This window comes from Gopherus flavomarginatus, chromosome 4 (genome assembly GCF_025201925.1).
Source record: "Gopherus flavomarginatus isolate rGopFla2 chromosome 4, rGopFla2.mat.asm, whole genome shotgun sequence".
NCBI classification, from domain to species: domain Eukaryota; kingdom Metazoa; phylum Chordata; order Testudines; family Testudinidae; genus Gopherus; species Gopherus flavomarginatus.
The window spans coordinates 4,432,946-4,444,636 of NC_066620.1; positions in this window are offsets into that span (position 1 = coordinate 4,432,946).

Genomic DNA, 11,691 nt, shown 5'->3' on the forward strand with positions numbered 1-11,691 from the left:
TACTTCTGCATGGTGCCTCCAGCTGGGAAAGGTGTGTCAAAGAAGAAAAAGTGGACTGTGCATTATCCAAACACTCCATCAGCTATACGCCCAGTACCCCACGGAGAAGGTCTGATGGTTCCTGATGCACCAGAATCATTCTCACTTGAGTCAGACGAGGAAGAGGATGAAACTTCTGGTCCTGAACCATCAATGTCACAGGACCTACATTTTCTCCCATCCTCCTCCTCTGAACCACACCTCATAACACAAGGTGAACTGAATGACCTTGTCAGGGATTTGGAACTACCCAAGAGTAAGGCAGAGCTGTTGGGCTCCAGACTACAGCAGTGGAATCTCCTGGCAGGCTATCAGGCAAATGGAGTCCATCAATGCTTGCAGACTATTGCTGGACAGTGACAAGAGATGCTCCATTTAATGAATACAAGAGAAAAGCCAAGAAGCGCCGAGTAGACACTGAATAGGACTAAACTATGTACATAATAGTTTTTTGCCTTTTGTTTCATAATAAATTTTATTTATATAACCCTTTTGCTGGTTTTTAAAGTGTTACATAAACAGGACAGGTGAAATATTATCATGTAAAGCAACCATAAACACATGAAAAGACCTAGGTGGTCTAGGGGTCATAGTAGACCACAAGCTTAATATGAATCAACAGTGTGATACTGTTGCAAAAAAAGCAAATGTGATTCTGGGATGCATTAACAGGTGTGTTGTAAACAAGACACGAGAAGTCATTCTTTCGCTTTACTCTGCGCTGGTTAGGCCTCAACTGGAGTATTGTGTCCAGTTCTGGGCACCACATTTCAAGAAAGATGTGGAGAAATTGGAGAGGGTCCAGAGAAGAGCAACAAGAATGATTAAAGGTCTTGAGAACATGACCTATGAAGGAAGGCTGAAGGAATTGGGTTTGTTTAGTTTGGAAAAGAGAAGACCGAGAGGGGACATGATAGCAGTTTTCAGGTATCTAAAAGGGTGTCATCAGGAGGAGGGAGAAAACTTGTTCACCTTAGCCTCCAGTGATAGAACAAGAAGCAATGGGCTTAAACTGCAGCAAGGGAGATTTAGGTTGGACATTAGGAAAAAGTTCCTAACTGTCAGGGTAGTTAAACACTGGAATAGATTGCCTAGGGAAGTTGTGGAATCTCCATCTCTGGAGATATTTAAGAGTAGGTTAGATAAATGTCTATTAGGGATGGTCTAGAAAGTATTTGGTCCTGCCCTGAGGGCAGGGGACTGGACTCGATGACCTCTCGAGGTCCCTTCCAGTCCTAGAGTCTATGAGTCTATGAGTCTAGGTTTACAATTTATGATTAAAACTCTACTATCTACACAGTATACATAGACATAAAATGTAAAAACTTAAATATCTTAGAAACAGTAGCCAATTAGTTGTTTTAATTGCCATATTTGAATTCAGCACATCAATATACATAATAAATATCACATTTTATCTCTGAAGCAGACGGCTTCTCAAAAATTGTAGACCAGTGTTATTATTATTTCTCACTTGTTATGGGGTAAGGACCTAATGCACGATCTGATCGAACTTGAGCTTGGCACCAGTCTAAGCAATAAATGGATTGGTGGCAGTTCTGCTCAGAACCGACTGTCGACTGGCAGAGAAAGAGAAGGATATTTATTCGTCTCAGCACAGGGAGTACCTGTAATCTGTGTTTGCAGCAATTTTGCACATTTAGGATCTGATCCAAAGCCCACTAAAGTCCATGGGAGTCTTTCCATTGGCTTCAGTGGGCTCTGGATCAGGCCCTTAACCTACTGGATAAATTCAGATAAACATTTTCAGCTGATTTCTCATGTTTCCTGCTGGCAAGTAGGATTCCAGTCTGCAGCCTGCCCACTGGGCAGATCAACCATAGGACAATGTGGGACTGAGAGACAGCTGCATGGTGCAGTTATACTTTTGGCCACTTGATGGACCCATTACTATGCTGTTTGTTACTCATCTGAGCTTAAGGGCACCAAAAAGTGGGATGCCTTAATTTTTACCCAAATTCCTCTACAGGTTCTTCAGCCGAGACCTAAAGGGCCAGAATTTCAGTGGGGGCAAATCAGCTTAGCTTGACTGAAATCAATGGGACAGATCCACAGCTGGTGTAAATTTCCCAAGCTCTGTTGAAGTCAACAGGATGGATCGTCAGTTGGTGTAAATCAGCTGGCGTTAGCTCCATTGACTTCAAGGCAGCTACACCTCTTTACACCTTCTGAGGTTCTGGCCCCCCATATTCTTACATTGTAGAACTGGTCCTGCCTTTGACCACTCCTGGCTGTTGCTCTTAGAAATGAGCCCCCTTTACGTCTCTCTGCCAGTATAAAGGGGCCTTAGACTGAGTGTAAATTACAAATACACATGAAGGCCCATTTAGGAAGAACAATGTAGAGGAGATTTAAGGCAAAGGAGAATCAGGTCCTCTGTGTTCAGCTGCAAAAGGTAATGCGTGACACATACTTCATGATAAATCTATTTCTGTTAAGAGATGTGCAATAAACATTGCATTCTTAATCATAGCAGGCAAGCCTTCGTTTTTTTTCTTTACTTAAATTTTATGTGGCCATCTTCATCTGAATCTTAACTAGTTGTAGGGGGTCTAATTTGTCCTCCAAATTAAATAATTAGATCGTAAGCTTTTTGGTCTGTGTTTGCACTGGAGTTCCTAGGTGCTATGCTAACACAAATAGATAATAATGCGGCAATGAGTCTGTATCGCGTAGCATGTCAGTCACACAGTTTAAATTAGCTGCCGCTTGCTTTGGAGAGCTGGAGTCTGAGTTTTTGCAGTTTTCTGTGGTCATCACGAGTCAGGATGCGGTTTCCTGGATAGAAGCCAGGGAACTTCTGTGGCTGGACAGCACTGAAACCTACTTGTGCAGGAATAGAGCCCATAAATAGAAACACTGGACCGGTTCCATTAGCAGAATGAACCTGCCCAAGCCCGTAAACTCAGGGAAGGGGGGAAATGTAAAGCACTAGGAAGCATCCAGCCCTGCTCCCAACCTGTCCTCTCCCCAGCTGGAGGGATCTGAAGCTGGGGAGACTGGGCCTGGGGGGAGGGTGGAACTTTAGAAGCAACTGGCCAATGCAAGGGCCCTACCAAACAGGAACCTGTCGAACAAACATGTCCAGTCGTACACCATGTCAAATATCTCTTACCTTTGCAAATATGCTCTTGCTGCTATTGCTGGAGAGCAGGGCTATTGGGTCAAAACCAGGGTCTCAGCTGGGGCACTGTGATCACACGTGTAATAAGACAAGGTTACGGCCCACACACGTACACCCAGCCGGAACTTGGCTTGCCGCAGGGCGTTGGTTTGGAATGTTTAGCTTTTATTAATTTCCTTTTTTTATGCCAGCCAGCTGGGAAGAACGTATTTATTTATTTTGCTGAATGGGCACGGCTGGAAACGCCCACTGAAAAGACTGAACACCGATAGCTATTTTCCTGCTGATGTTGTAGAGCACAGAGGCTGAGACTTTCAAAGGTCTTTAGGCACCTCACTGAACCCAGTGGAGACCCTTTGAGGACCAGGGTCAGAATGGCTACATGACTACACAATAAGAGGCCACAACGTGGAGATGCCCACTGAGCTTTTCTGTAGCCAATTACTTCATTTTATCGTGTGAGGTTACAATTAACTCACATGCCATGTCAGATACAATCACTATATGCTAAATAGAGTTAAGATGTAGGATTATAGACATATAAGAGTGATTAGTAGTTAGAAGATAATTAGGTATTTAAATAAGTTGTGCTGAAACCCAAGGCCTACAGGCTGAGGCCTGTAAGATGTCAGCTTAGCCATACGAGGCCACAGGTGTAAGAAATGCTGGACATAGTGACCAAAGAATGACCGTATGCCACACAATTATGGGAAAAGATGTGCCAATGGGTGGTATTGTGAAAAATTAACTGTAAGATTAATTTTTGACTACAAGATACCCGATAGTCACCATGGTCAAACGCGTGCCCTAACCACAGGGTATATATTGTGGATAAATGCTAATGAGAGTAAAAGGAACTCTAACAACCTATGAAAATCAGGGTACCACAATATCCTTGGGAGAGAGAGCAAGGCTGGTGTCACAGTTATGCAGGTAGACTAGAACAGAGGCGATGTGGGCTTAATACCCTGCATGGCCACAGACTGCCTGTGACACCTTGGGCAAGTCACTCAGTTATGCTGTGGCTCAGTTTCCCCATCTGAAATATGGGGATAATGGCACATCACTACCTCTCGGAGGATCAATATATTAAAGCATATGAGATATTCAGATACTATCACAGCTGAGGCCATATAAGTCCCTAAGTAAATAGATGGAAATAAAAAATGTGCAAGTTCATTTGTTCGGGAAAACTTCAGAGCTAAGTCAGTGTGGCTTAAGGAAGGTTTAATTCCCAGACAAAATAGCAGTGTGACTGTGATGCCAGAGTGTTGGCTTGGGCTAAGCTGCCAAGTACAATCCCCACAACCTCCTGGTGTCTAGCCCACCTTGCCATGGCCACACTGCTATTTTTAGTGCATAAATTCAATCACACCTCTGCCATTGGCCTGCTAGGTGACCTTGGGCAAATCACTTCCTGCTCTATGCCTCAGTTTTTCCATTTGTAAAACTGGGATAATGATCATGACCTCCTTTGTAAAGTGCCTTGAGATCTGTGGATGCAAAGCACTGCATAAGAGTTATATATTATTTATTATTATTATTATAGATAATCACAATCATGAACAGTCCAATGCGCTACTTGAGGACTGTTCTTAGAATGAAGCTCCTGGATGCTAAAAGAAAAATACATGAGATTTTACTATGTTAGGCTGGCATTTTCAAAGGCATTTAAGGTGCTCAGCTCCCACTGATTTCCAATGGGATTTTGCTACCTAAATCCCTGAGACACTGTTGAAACTCCCAATTTGAAATACAGCAGGAATGGCTTCTCTTTTCCTCCCCTAGGAAATGAACAAATAAAAGCAACTAAGACAGTAATGGGGAAAGTTGATACGATGTGCAAGAGGCCAGTGTGCTAAGCTATATTATTACAGAGAAAATGACCTGGCACTGAAAGAATTAAAATAATGTCATTCCTGTTTGTTCAGGCTTGTTTTGCCTATGCCAGTCACCTTGACATTTCTAAAAGAATTTTTCAAGTATGTAAGTTCAAAAATTATGCAACTTGACAAAACAAAAGGTTGGTGGTAGTGGGGGAAAGATTGATGGAATAAATTTGGAGAGTCATGCAATGGCCAAACGGGGGTCTGAAACAGAAGGTGATATCTGCAGCTTGCAAAAAGCAAATTCACATTGTAAGATTGCAGTCTGGAAATGATCTGTGTTTAATTTATTGCCACAGGCATGAGATAACTGGACAGACTTCTAGATTAGGAGAAAAAAGTGGGCCAGATCCTCATCTGATATAAATTGGGGTCATCATAATCATTATCACGGCAAATTGCAAAGCAATGTAGTCTCCTGGTGATCGAGTGCTATCTATCAATCTCTAACTATTCCTTAAGGTGGTCTGGCTGGATATTCAGTTTATGATCATCACTAGCAATCTTATCACATCACTGAAGCTTTTGGTGATCGCTGACTGTGCAGCTCCATTCCTGGTAAGTGTGCTTTGGGATTGTCATTTTAATAACAAATCAAGGTAACTTCATTGAAGGCAATGGGACTGCTTGAATTGGGACCCCGAAGGGGTTGCTCCACATGATCTTCTGGGATCCCTCTGAATGGAGTGACAGAGCCAACGCGAAAAAATGTCAAGAGGAAAGATTCAAAACTGTTGAAGCATTTTATTTACACATCTCCACACAGAAAAAAGCCAACTATTTTGGGGGGTTCAAAATGCTTTTTCATGTAAAAGTTTAAGCTAATTGGACAAAAAATGATGGGGGAAAAAGTAAGTCAAAATGGAACCTTTCAGAATTAGCCAAGCAAAACTTTTCGAATGACACAACGCAAACAATTATTTTTAAAAAAAATCATTTTTTCAGTTTGCAAATATTTTCAATAGTTTGTCTTTTTGTTCTGATTCCAGCCAGGAAAACCTGAAGAACTTTTGGAAACTGTCACAGGACACAACCACCATTCCCTGCCAAGCTCTAGGGAGTGACTGACCCTTTCCCAGCACCCCCTGCCTGTTGCCAGCTTCCTGGCTTTATAGGCCCTGCTTATTCCTGCTCAGCTGAACCTGCCCACAGTTAGTTCCCTGCTCCCTAGCCTGTGGAGTCGGTAGGTCTGCCTGGCCTCCTTAACCCCTTCCAGTCCTGGGTGGGGTGGACACCCCATTGCAGATGGGTGCATTGTATTTTGTAAAGATAGTCACGTGTCTAAGGAGGTGGCAGCATAATGCTAGCTCAGTGTAACTGCTAGACAGGGCATTAAAGAAGTATCAGGCTCTCCTTCTTTACACTGCCCAGCGGCTTAGGCCTGGAAAGGATATTAAACCTTGTGCATCAGGGCTTAGGCCATGATCTAACTTTTAGAGACCTAACGTGGGGGTAGGTTTCCTCTAAAGCATCTGGTACTGGCTACTTTCAGAGACGGGGCTAAATGGACCTGGGTCTAATCCAATCTGGCAATTCTTTTGTTCCTATGACTGCTGATTTGTGCTGAAAACCACACTCATTAACATGACTCTCCTAATGGTCATGTTCATACATGACCCATCGATTCTAGTTAAGACAGGCCCTGAGAGGCACCTCCTTCAACCTCGCTCTTTAGCAATTGACCCAAAGCGTGGCAATACCTCAGCACAGCCACCACCTTTTCTTTTTTGGGATCCCCATCCTGCAGTGGGATCCACGCCAGCTCAGGGCTGTGGTTGCTTGGAGCTCACGGCAGGCTCGGGCCTTCTTGCTTCAACTCCCAACTGGAAATAGACGTGGGCAACCTGAGATCTGTTCTGACTGAGCGAGGTTTCCACCCAATGGACTTCTCCAAAGCCATACCAATGCTCATGCGCAAACCACGCGTTGGATAATTTGTCTGTGTAATTGTATGCTTTGCCGTTAAGCATATTGATTCTAAATCAATATGGAGACGCTACATCTAAAAATATAAAATCCCATTAAACTGATTAAATTAAAACTAAATCAATCTTAAATAACTGCATACAACTTAAAATTGTTGAACTAGCATATTGCCTTCAAATAAAATTATTTCATTCAAACAAGACTGTAAGGAGCTATCGGAGAGATACCCGGTGTCTCTTTCACAGCGTGTGCCTACATGCAGAGCTAAGAGCTTAGACCCCGTACAGCCTAATGCTACTGTGGTGTCTTGGGCAAAGCTGGGCTTGATGATCCTGGGCTCTTATTCCTCAGGATGGCAGGGAGCTGGCAACTTTGGGGTGGTGCCAGGCTCAGCTCCTGTGTTCTTAGGATTCCCTAAGTATAACTGGCTTCAAAAGCAAAATTAGGTGCGTTCAGGAGAACAAGTCCGTCGATGGCTATTAGCCAAGATGGTCAGGGGTGCAACCCCATGCTCTGGTGTCCTTGAGTCTCTGATTGCCACAAGGTGGGACTGGACGACAGGGGATGGATCACGTGTTCTGTTCATTCCCTCTGAAGCACCTTGCACTGGCCACTGTCTGCAGACAGGGTACGGGGCTAGAGGGACCATTGGTCTGACCCAGTCTGGCCATCCTTATGTTCCTAGGAGAACTGAAGCAGTGTGATTAGGCATCGGAGTAGGACTTGGGAGAACTGGGTTCTGGACTGGCTGCCATTGACCTGTGTGACACTGGACATGTCACTTCCCCTCCCTGAGCTGCTTATGCCCTTTGTTGAGCTTGTCTGTTTACACTGCAAGCGCTTTGGGACAGGGACTATCTCCCACCCTATGTTTGTCCAGCGCCTACCACAATGTGGTCACAGTCCAGCCTCTAGGCTCCACTGTAATACAGATAATAGCCATAAAAGTTGGCATTGCCGTACGTGTCTCCTCAATGACCAATGGGCTATGCAGAGCTCAGCTGGGAGGCTGGTAACCCCAAGGGGGGATTTAATAGGAGAGTGGAGTGGGGGCAGGGTGTGTGCTGGAGAGTCCTTACGGCTATGACAGGGGACACACTAATTTTGTGGAAACACAGATGGGGAGATGACATTGAAGAGCTGGCGGCAGCTAGATCATTTGCACGGAAGCAGTGGGCAGAGTTCATTTCAGTCACTCCATTACACATCATCGCTCGTGCTGCACAGCTCTGCGGCTAGTATCATTTGCCTTTACTGCACATGAATCTCACCACCAGGAGGTGCTGCTGCCAGGGAGAAAACTATCCTTGACCAAGGCTCTAAGGGTCGGTGATCTGCTACACCCAACGTAGGAGCTACTGAAGTTGCAACATGCCCAGGAAATAGTTGTGGCTGTGAAAATGCATGAGAACTGTCCTGTAGGGCCAACTCAGCCAGTTCATACTGATTCCTCATTTGATTTCAACAGGCATCGTGCCTAGATAAGGACGGCAGGATTTGTTCTGTAATGCTGACTATAGCAGACCAGCAGAGTCCCATTAGAAGTCTGTGGAGATGCAGTGTCTTACACCAGATGAGGATCTGAGCCCTCTGGCTTCAAGTTAAATGAGTGGAATTAACTATTGTATAGTATCAGAGGGGTAGCTTGTTAGTCTGGATCTGTAAAAGCAGCAAAGAGTCCTGTGGCACCTTGTAGACTAACAGACATATTGGAGCATGATGTATTAGAGATTAACTATTGTATAATCTATCTGATCAATCCATATTAAATGCTGAATCCAATGTGTCCGCTAAACCTTTCAGTGAAACCAGGCTTCTGGCATAAACGTTCAAAAGTGACTAGTGCTTTGGGGGGCCTAATCTGAGACACCCGAAGGGCTCCCCCTCTCCCCACCCAATTAACAGAATGAAGTGTTAAAGGGCCTTAAAGTAGGTGCAAATTACATTCAGGCTAATTGTCAGGCTCCTTTCCATGGCCAGAGCTGTGTAAAATGGACAATGTAAATGAGAGGCAGGTTTCCAGTCTTTGGCAGTCAGGTCCCTTTAAAGTGTCTAGTTGGTCATCCAAAAACTGGGGCATCTGAGTTTGCCAGTGTTTGAATGAACTGGAGACCCTGCTGCTGGCCACCTTTATCTTCATTGCTTATTTACAATGAATTACAAGTGTCCTAACAGTGTGGTGGCAAATGCAATGAGCCACAGAGACTCACAGCCAAAGTTATTGCAATTGCTTTCATGGGGGGGGAGGGGAAAAAACAGGAACTCGACCTTAAAGGATGAAAGCTCCAGCTTGTTGGAATCCAGTGAGGACTTTACAAAAAGAAACCGAGGGCCTCATCCAGAGCCCAAATCCGTGAGCGAAAACTGGAACCTGAATCCTCCTTGCACCAGCAGCCTTCGCTTATGGCACAAATTAGGCTCCGCCCTCTCTGGCTGTCAAGCTGTTGACAGAAATGGCCACCTTTTGTTTCTATAACTTAGCTTTTTTCTGAGGAGAAGTTGTTGGTCTATTGTTTAACCCCAGCCTAGAGGACCGGGAACGGCTTTTCATCATCTTCCCAACCCCTTGAACCTGTCTGGCTTGGGCGTCAAAACTCCCACTGGCATAGCTCTTAGGGATCGTTGGAACACACAAGCCTTCCCACTGCATCAAGGCACAGTTCCCTGGGAAGGAAAGGGAATGGATGAAAAAGTCCTTATTTACTGCAGTGGGCTTTGGACCGGCCCCAGGCTTGCTGAGAATGCACTGGGAATAGTGTGGGGCAGCTATTAAATGTTGGGCGCCTGATTTCACAAACCTGGCCTCTCAAAATCAGGGCCCACCTGGCCAGATTTTCAAAAGAGCTTAGCTGAACTCCACTGAAAATCAGGGCGCTGCTGGGTACTGAACAGTTACCAAACCTGGTGCACTGTGTGGGGGCCTAAATGGGCACTGACATTTCAAAAGCTAGTCCTGTTTGTAGGCTCTGAGCATCTGAAAATCTGGCCCTGAGCTTTTTTTTTTTTTTTTTTTGAAAATCAAGCCATACATGCCTGCCAAACAACGCAGCAACAGCGTATTTCAGTCATCTGAGGTGAACTGAAAAGATTTCTTATCCGCCAGGACCTGAGATCTAGATTGTTTCTCCAGTAACAGCTGATCACTGGCTCCTAAAGTGCTGTAGAGAGCGGTAGTCCTTATATTGCTTCAGTGATGCTACCACCAAGTGCATGGGAAGGGCAGAACTTGAGACTTGCTGATAAGCAAAGGATTTCTCAGCTATTTGGTTCACTGATGTATTTGTTTTTACATTTTTGTGTCTACTCTCCAGTCCTTTTGTAGTTTCAAAGAACATTTTCCCATTCACCTTTTAAGCCCAGCAATAAAAAAGAAAAACTCGATGGGAAAAATGTTCCTGCCTCGTAAACTTTGTGAGGGTGTATGTGTGGGCGTGTCCGGAGGAGTGGTCAGATTGCCCGGGATAAGTGGTTATTCTGAGGTTAGCTGTGCCAATGGCAAAGCCAAAGTGAGGAGCCTAACCCTGTACCTTGTTCAGGAGCTGATTGTTTTGTTGATACAAATTAAGTTAGGCCTGAAAAGCAGCAATTGCAGCTAGGATCTCTCTAGCAAAGAGTTACAAAACCAAACTAAACCCCCTCTGTAGAGGCCCCCATCTGCATTTGGTCGAATGTCTAGCAGCCTGGCTTTTACAAGAATTATCTCAAAGGGAAAAGTCCTATGGAACATAATGGAAAATGACTTTTTTTTAACTTACAAAATTTAATAGATCTATCTTAGGCACTTTTATGCTCCATCACCAGAGTTTTTGAACCCCAACGCCCTTGGGAAGCAGGGAAGTGCTATTATTCCTGGGGAACTGAGCCCCGGAGAAACTAAGTGACTTGCCTGAGATCATACAGGAAGTCTGTGGCAGAGCAGGGAACTGACCCCCCAGAACTCCCAGGCTAGTGCTGTCACCATTGGACCATCCTTCCTCTCTAAAAGATCCTATAGGATAGTAACTGGGACTCAGGAGACCTTGGTTCTATTCCACTTTCTGCCACTGAGCTGCAGAGTGACCTTGAGCAATTCACTTTGCCTCTGTGTGCCTCAGTTTGCCCATCTGTAAAATGGGGACAATGTTCCTGACCTCCTCTGTAAAGTGCTTTGAGATCTACTGACAAAAAGTTCTTTAGAAGAGCTAGGTGTTCTAATTACATTCTATAGGATTTTTGACAATTGTTTACTGTGTTGTAGACACACTGGTCTCAGGATATTAGAGTGGCAAGGTGGGTGAGGTAAGCCTAAGCTGAATAAATGTGTCTCAACTTTTACTTAGCTTAGACACACTGGTTACCTACCCTAGACCTGAAGAAGAGCTCTGTGGAGCTCCAAAGCCTATATCTTCCACCCTCAGAGAGCTGGTCCAGTAAAAGGCAATACCTCATCCACCTCGTCTTCTAGATTCATTTCTATGGAACCCAGTTGGTTTCATCTATATTACATTCCAAAGGGCTTGTCCATGAGTGGGGGGGTCTGGCTGTGCAAAGGTATGGGCAGAGATGCCTCCTGAGCCTGTTCTAGAGGTTTTAGGAATCTCTTTCTTTCAGCAGGCTATCAGACCCCACACCTGATGAGAGAACTGCCAGGGAATGCTGCAAACTGGTCCTTGAAGCTCTCTTGCTTCCTTGTCTGATGATCCCTCTGTCTACTAT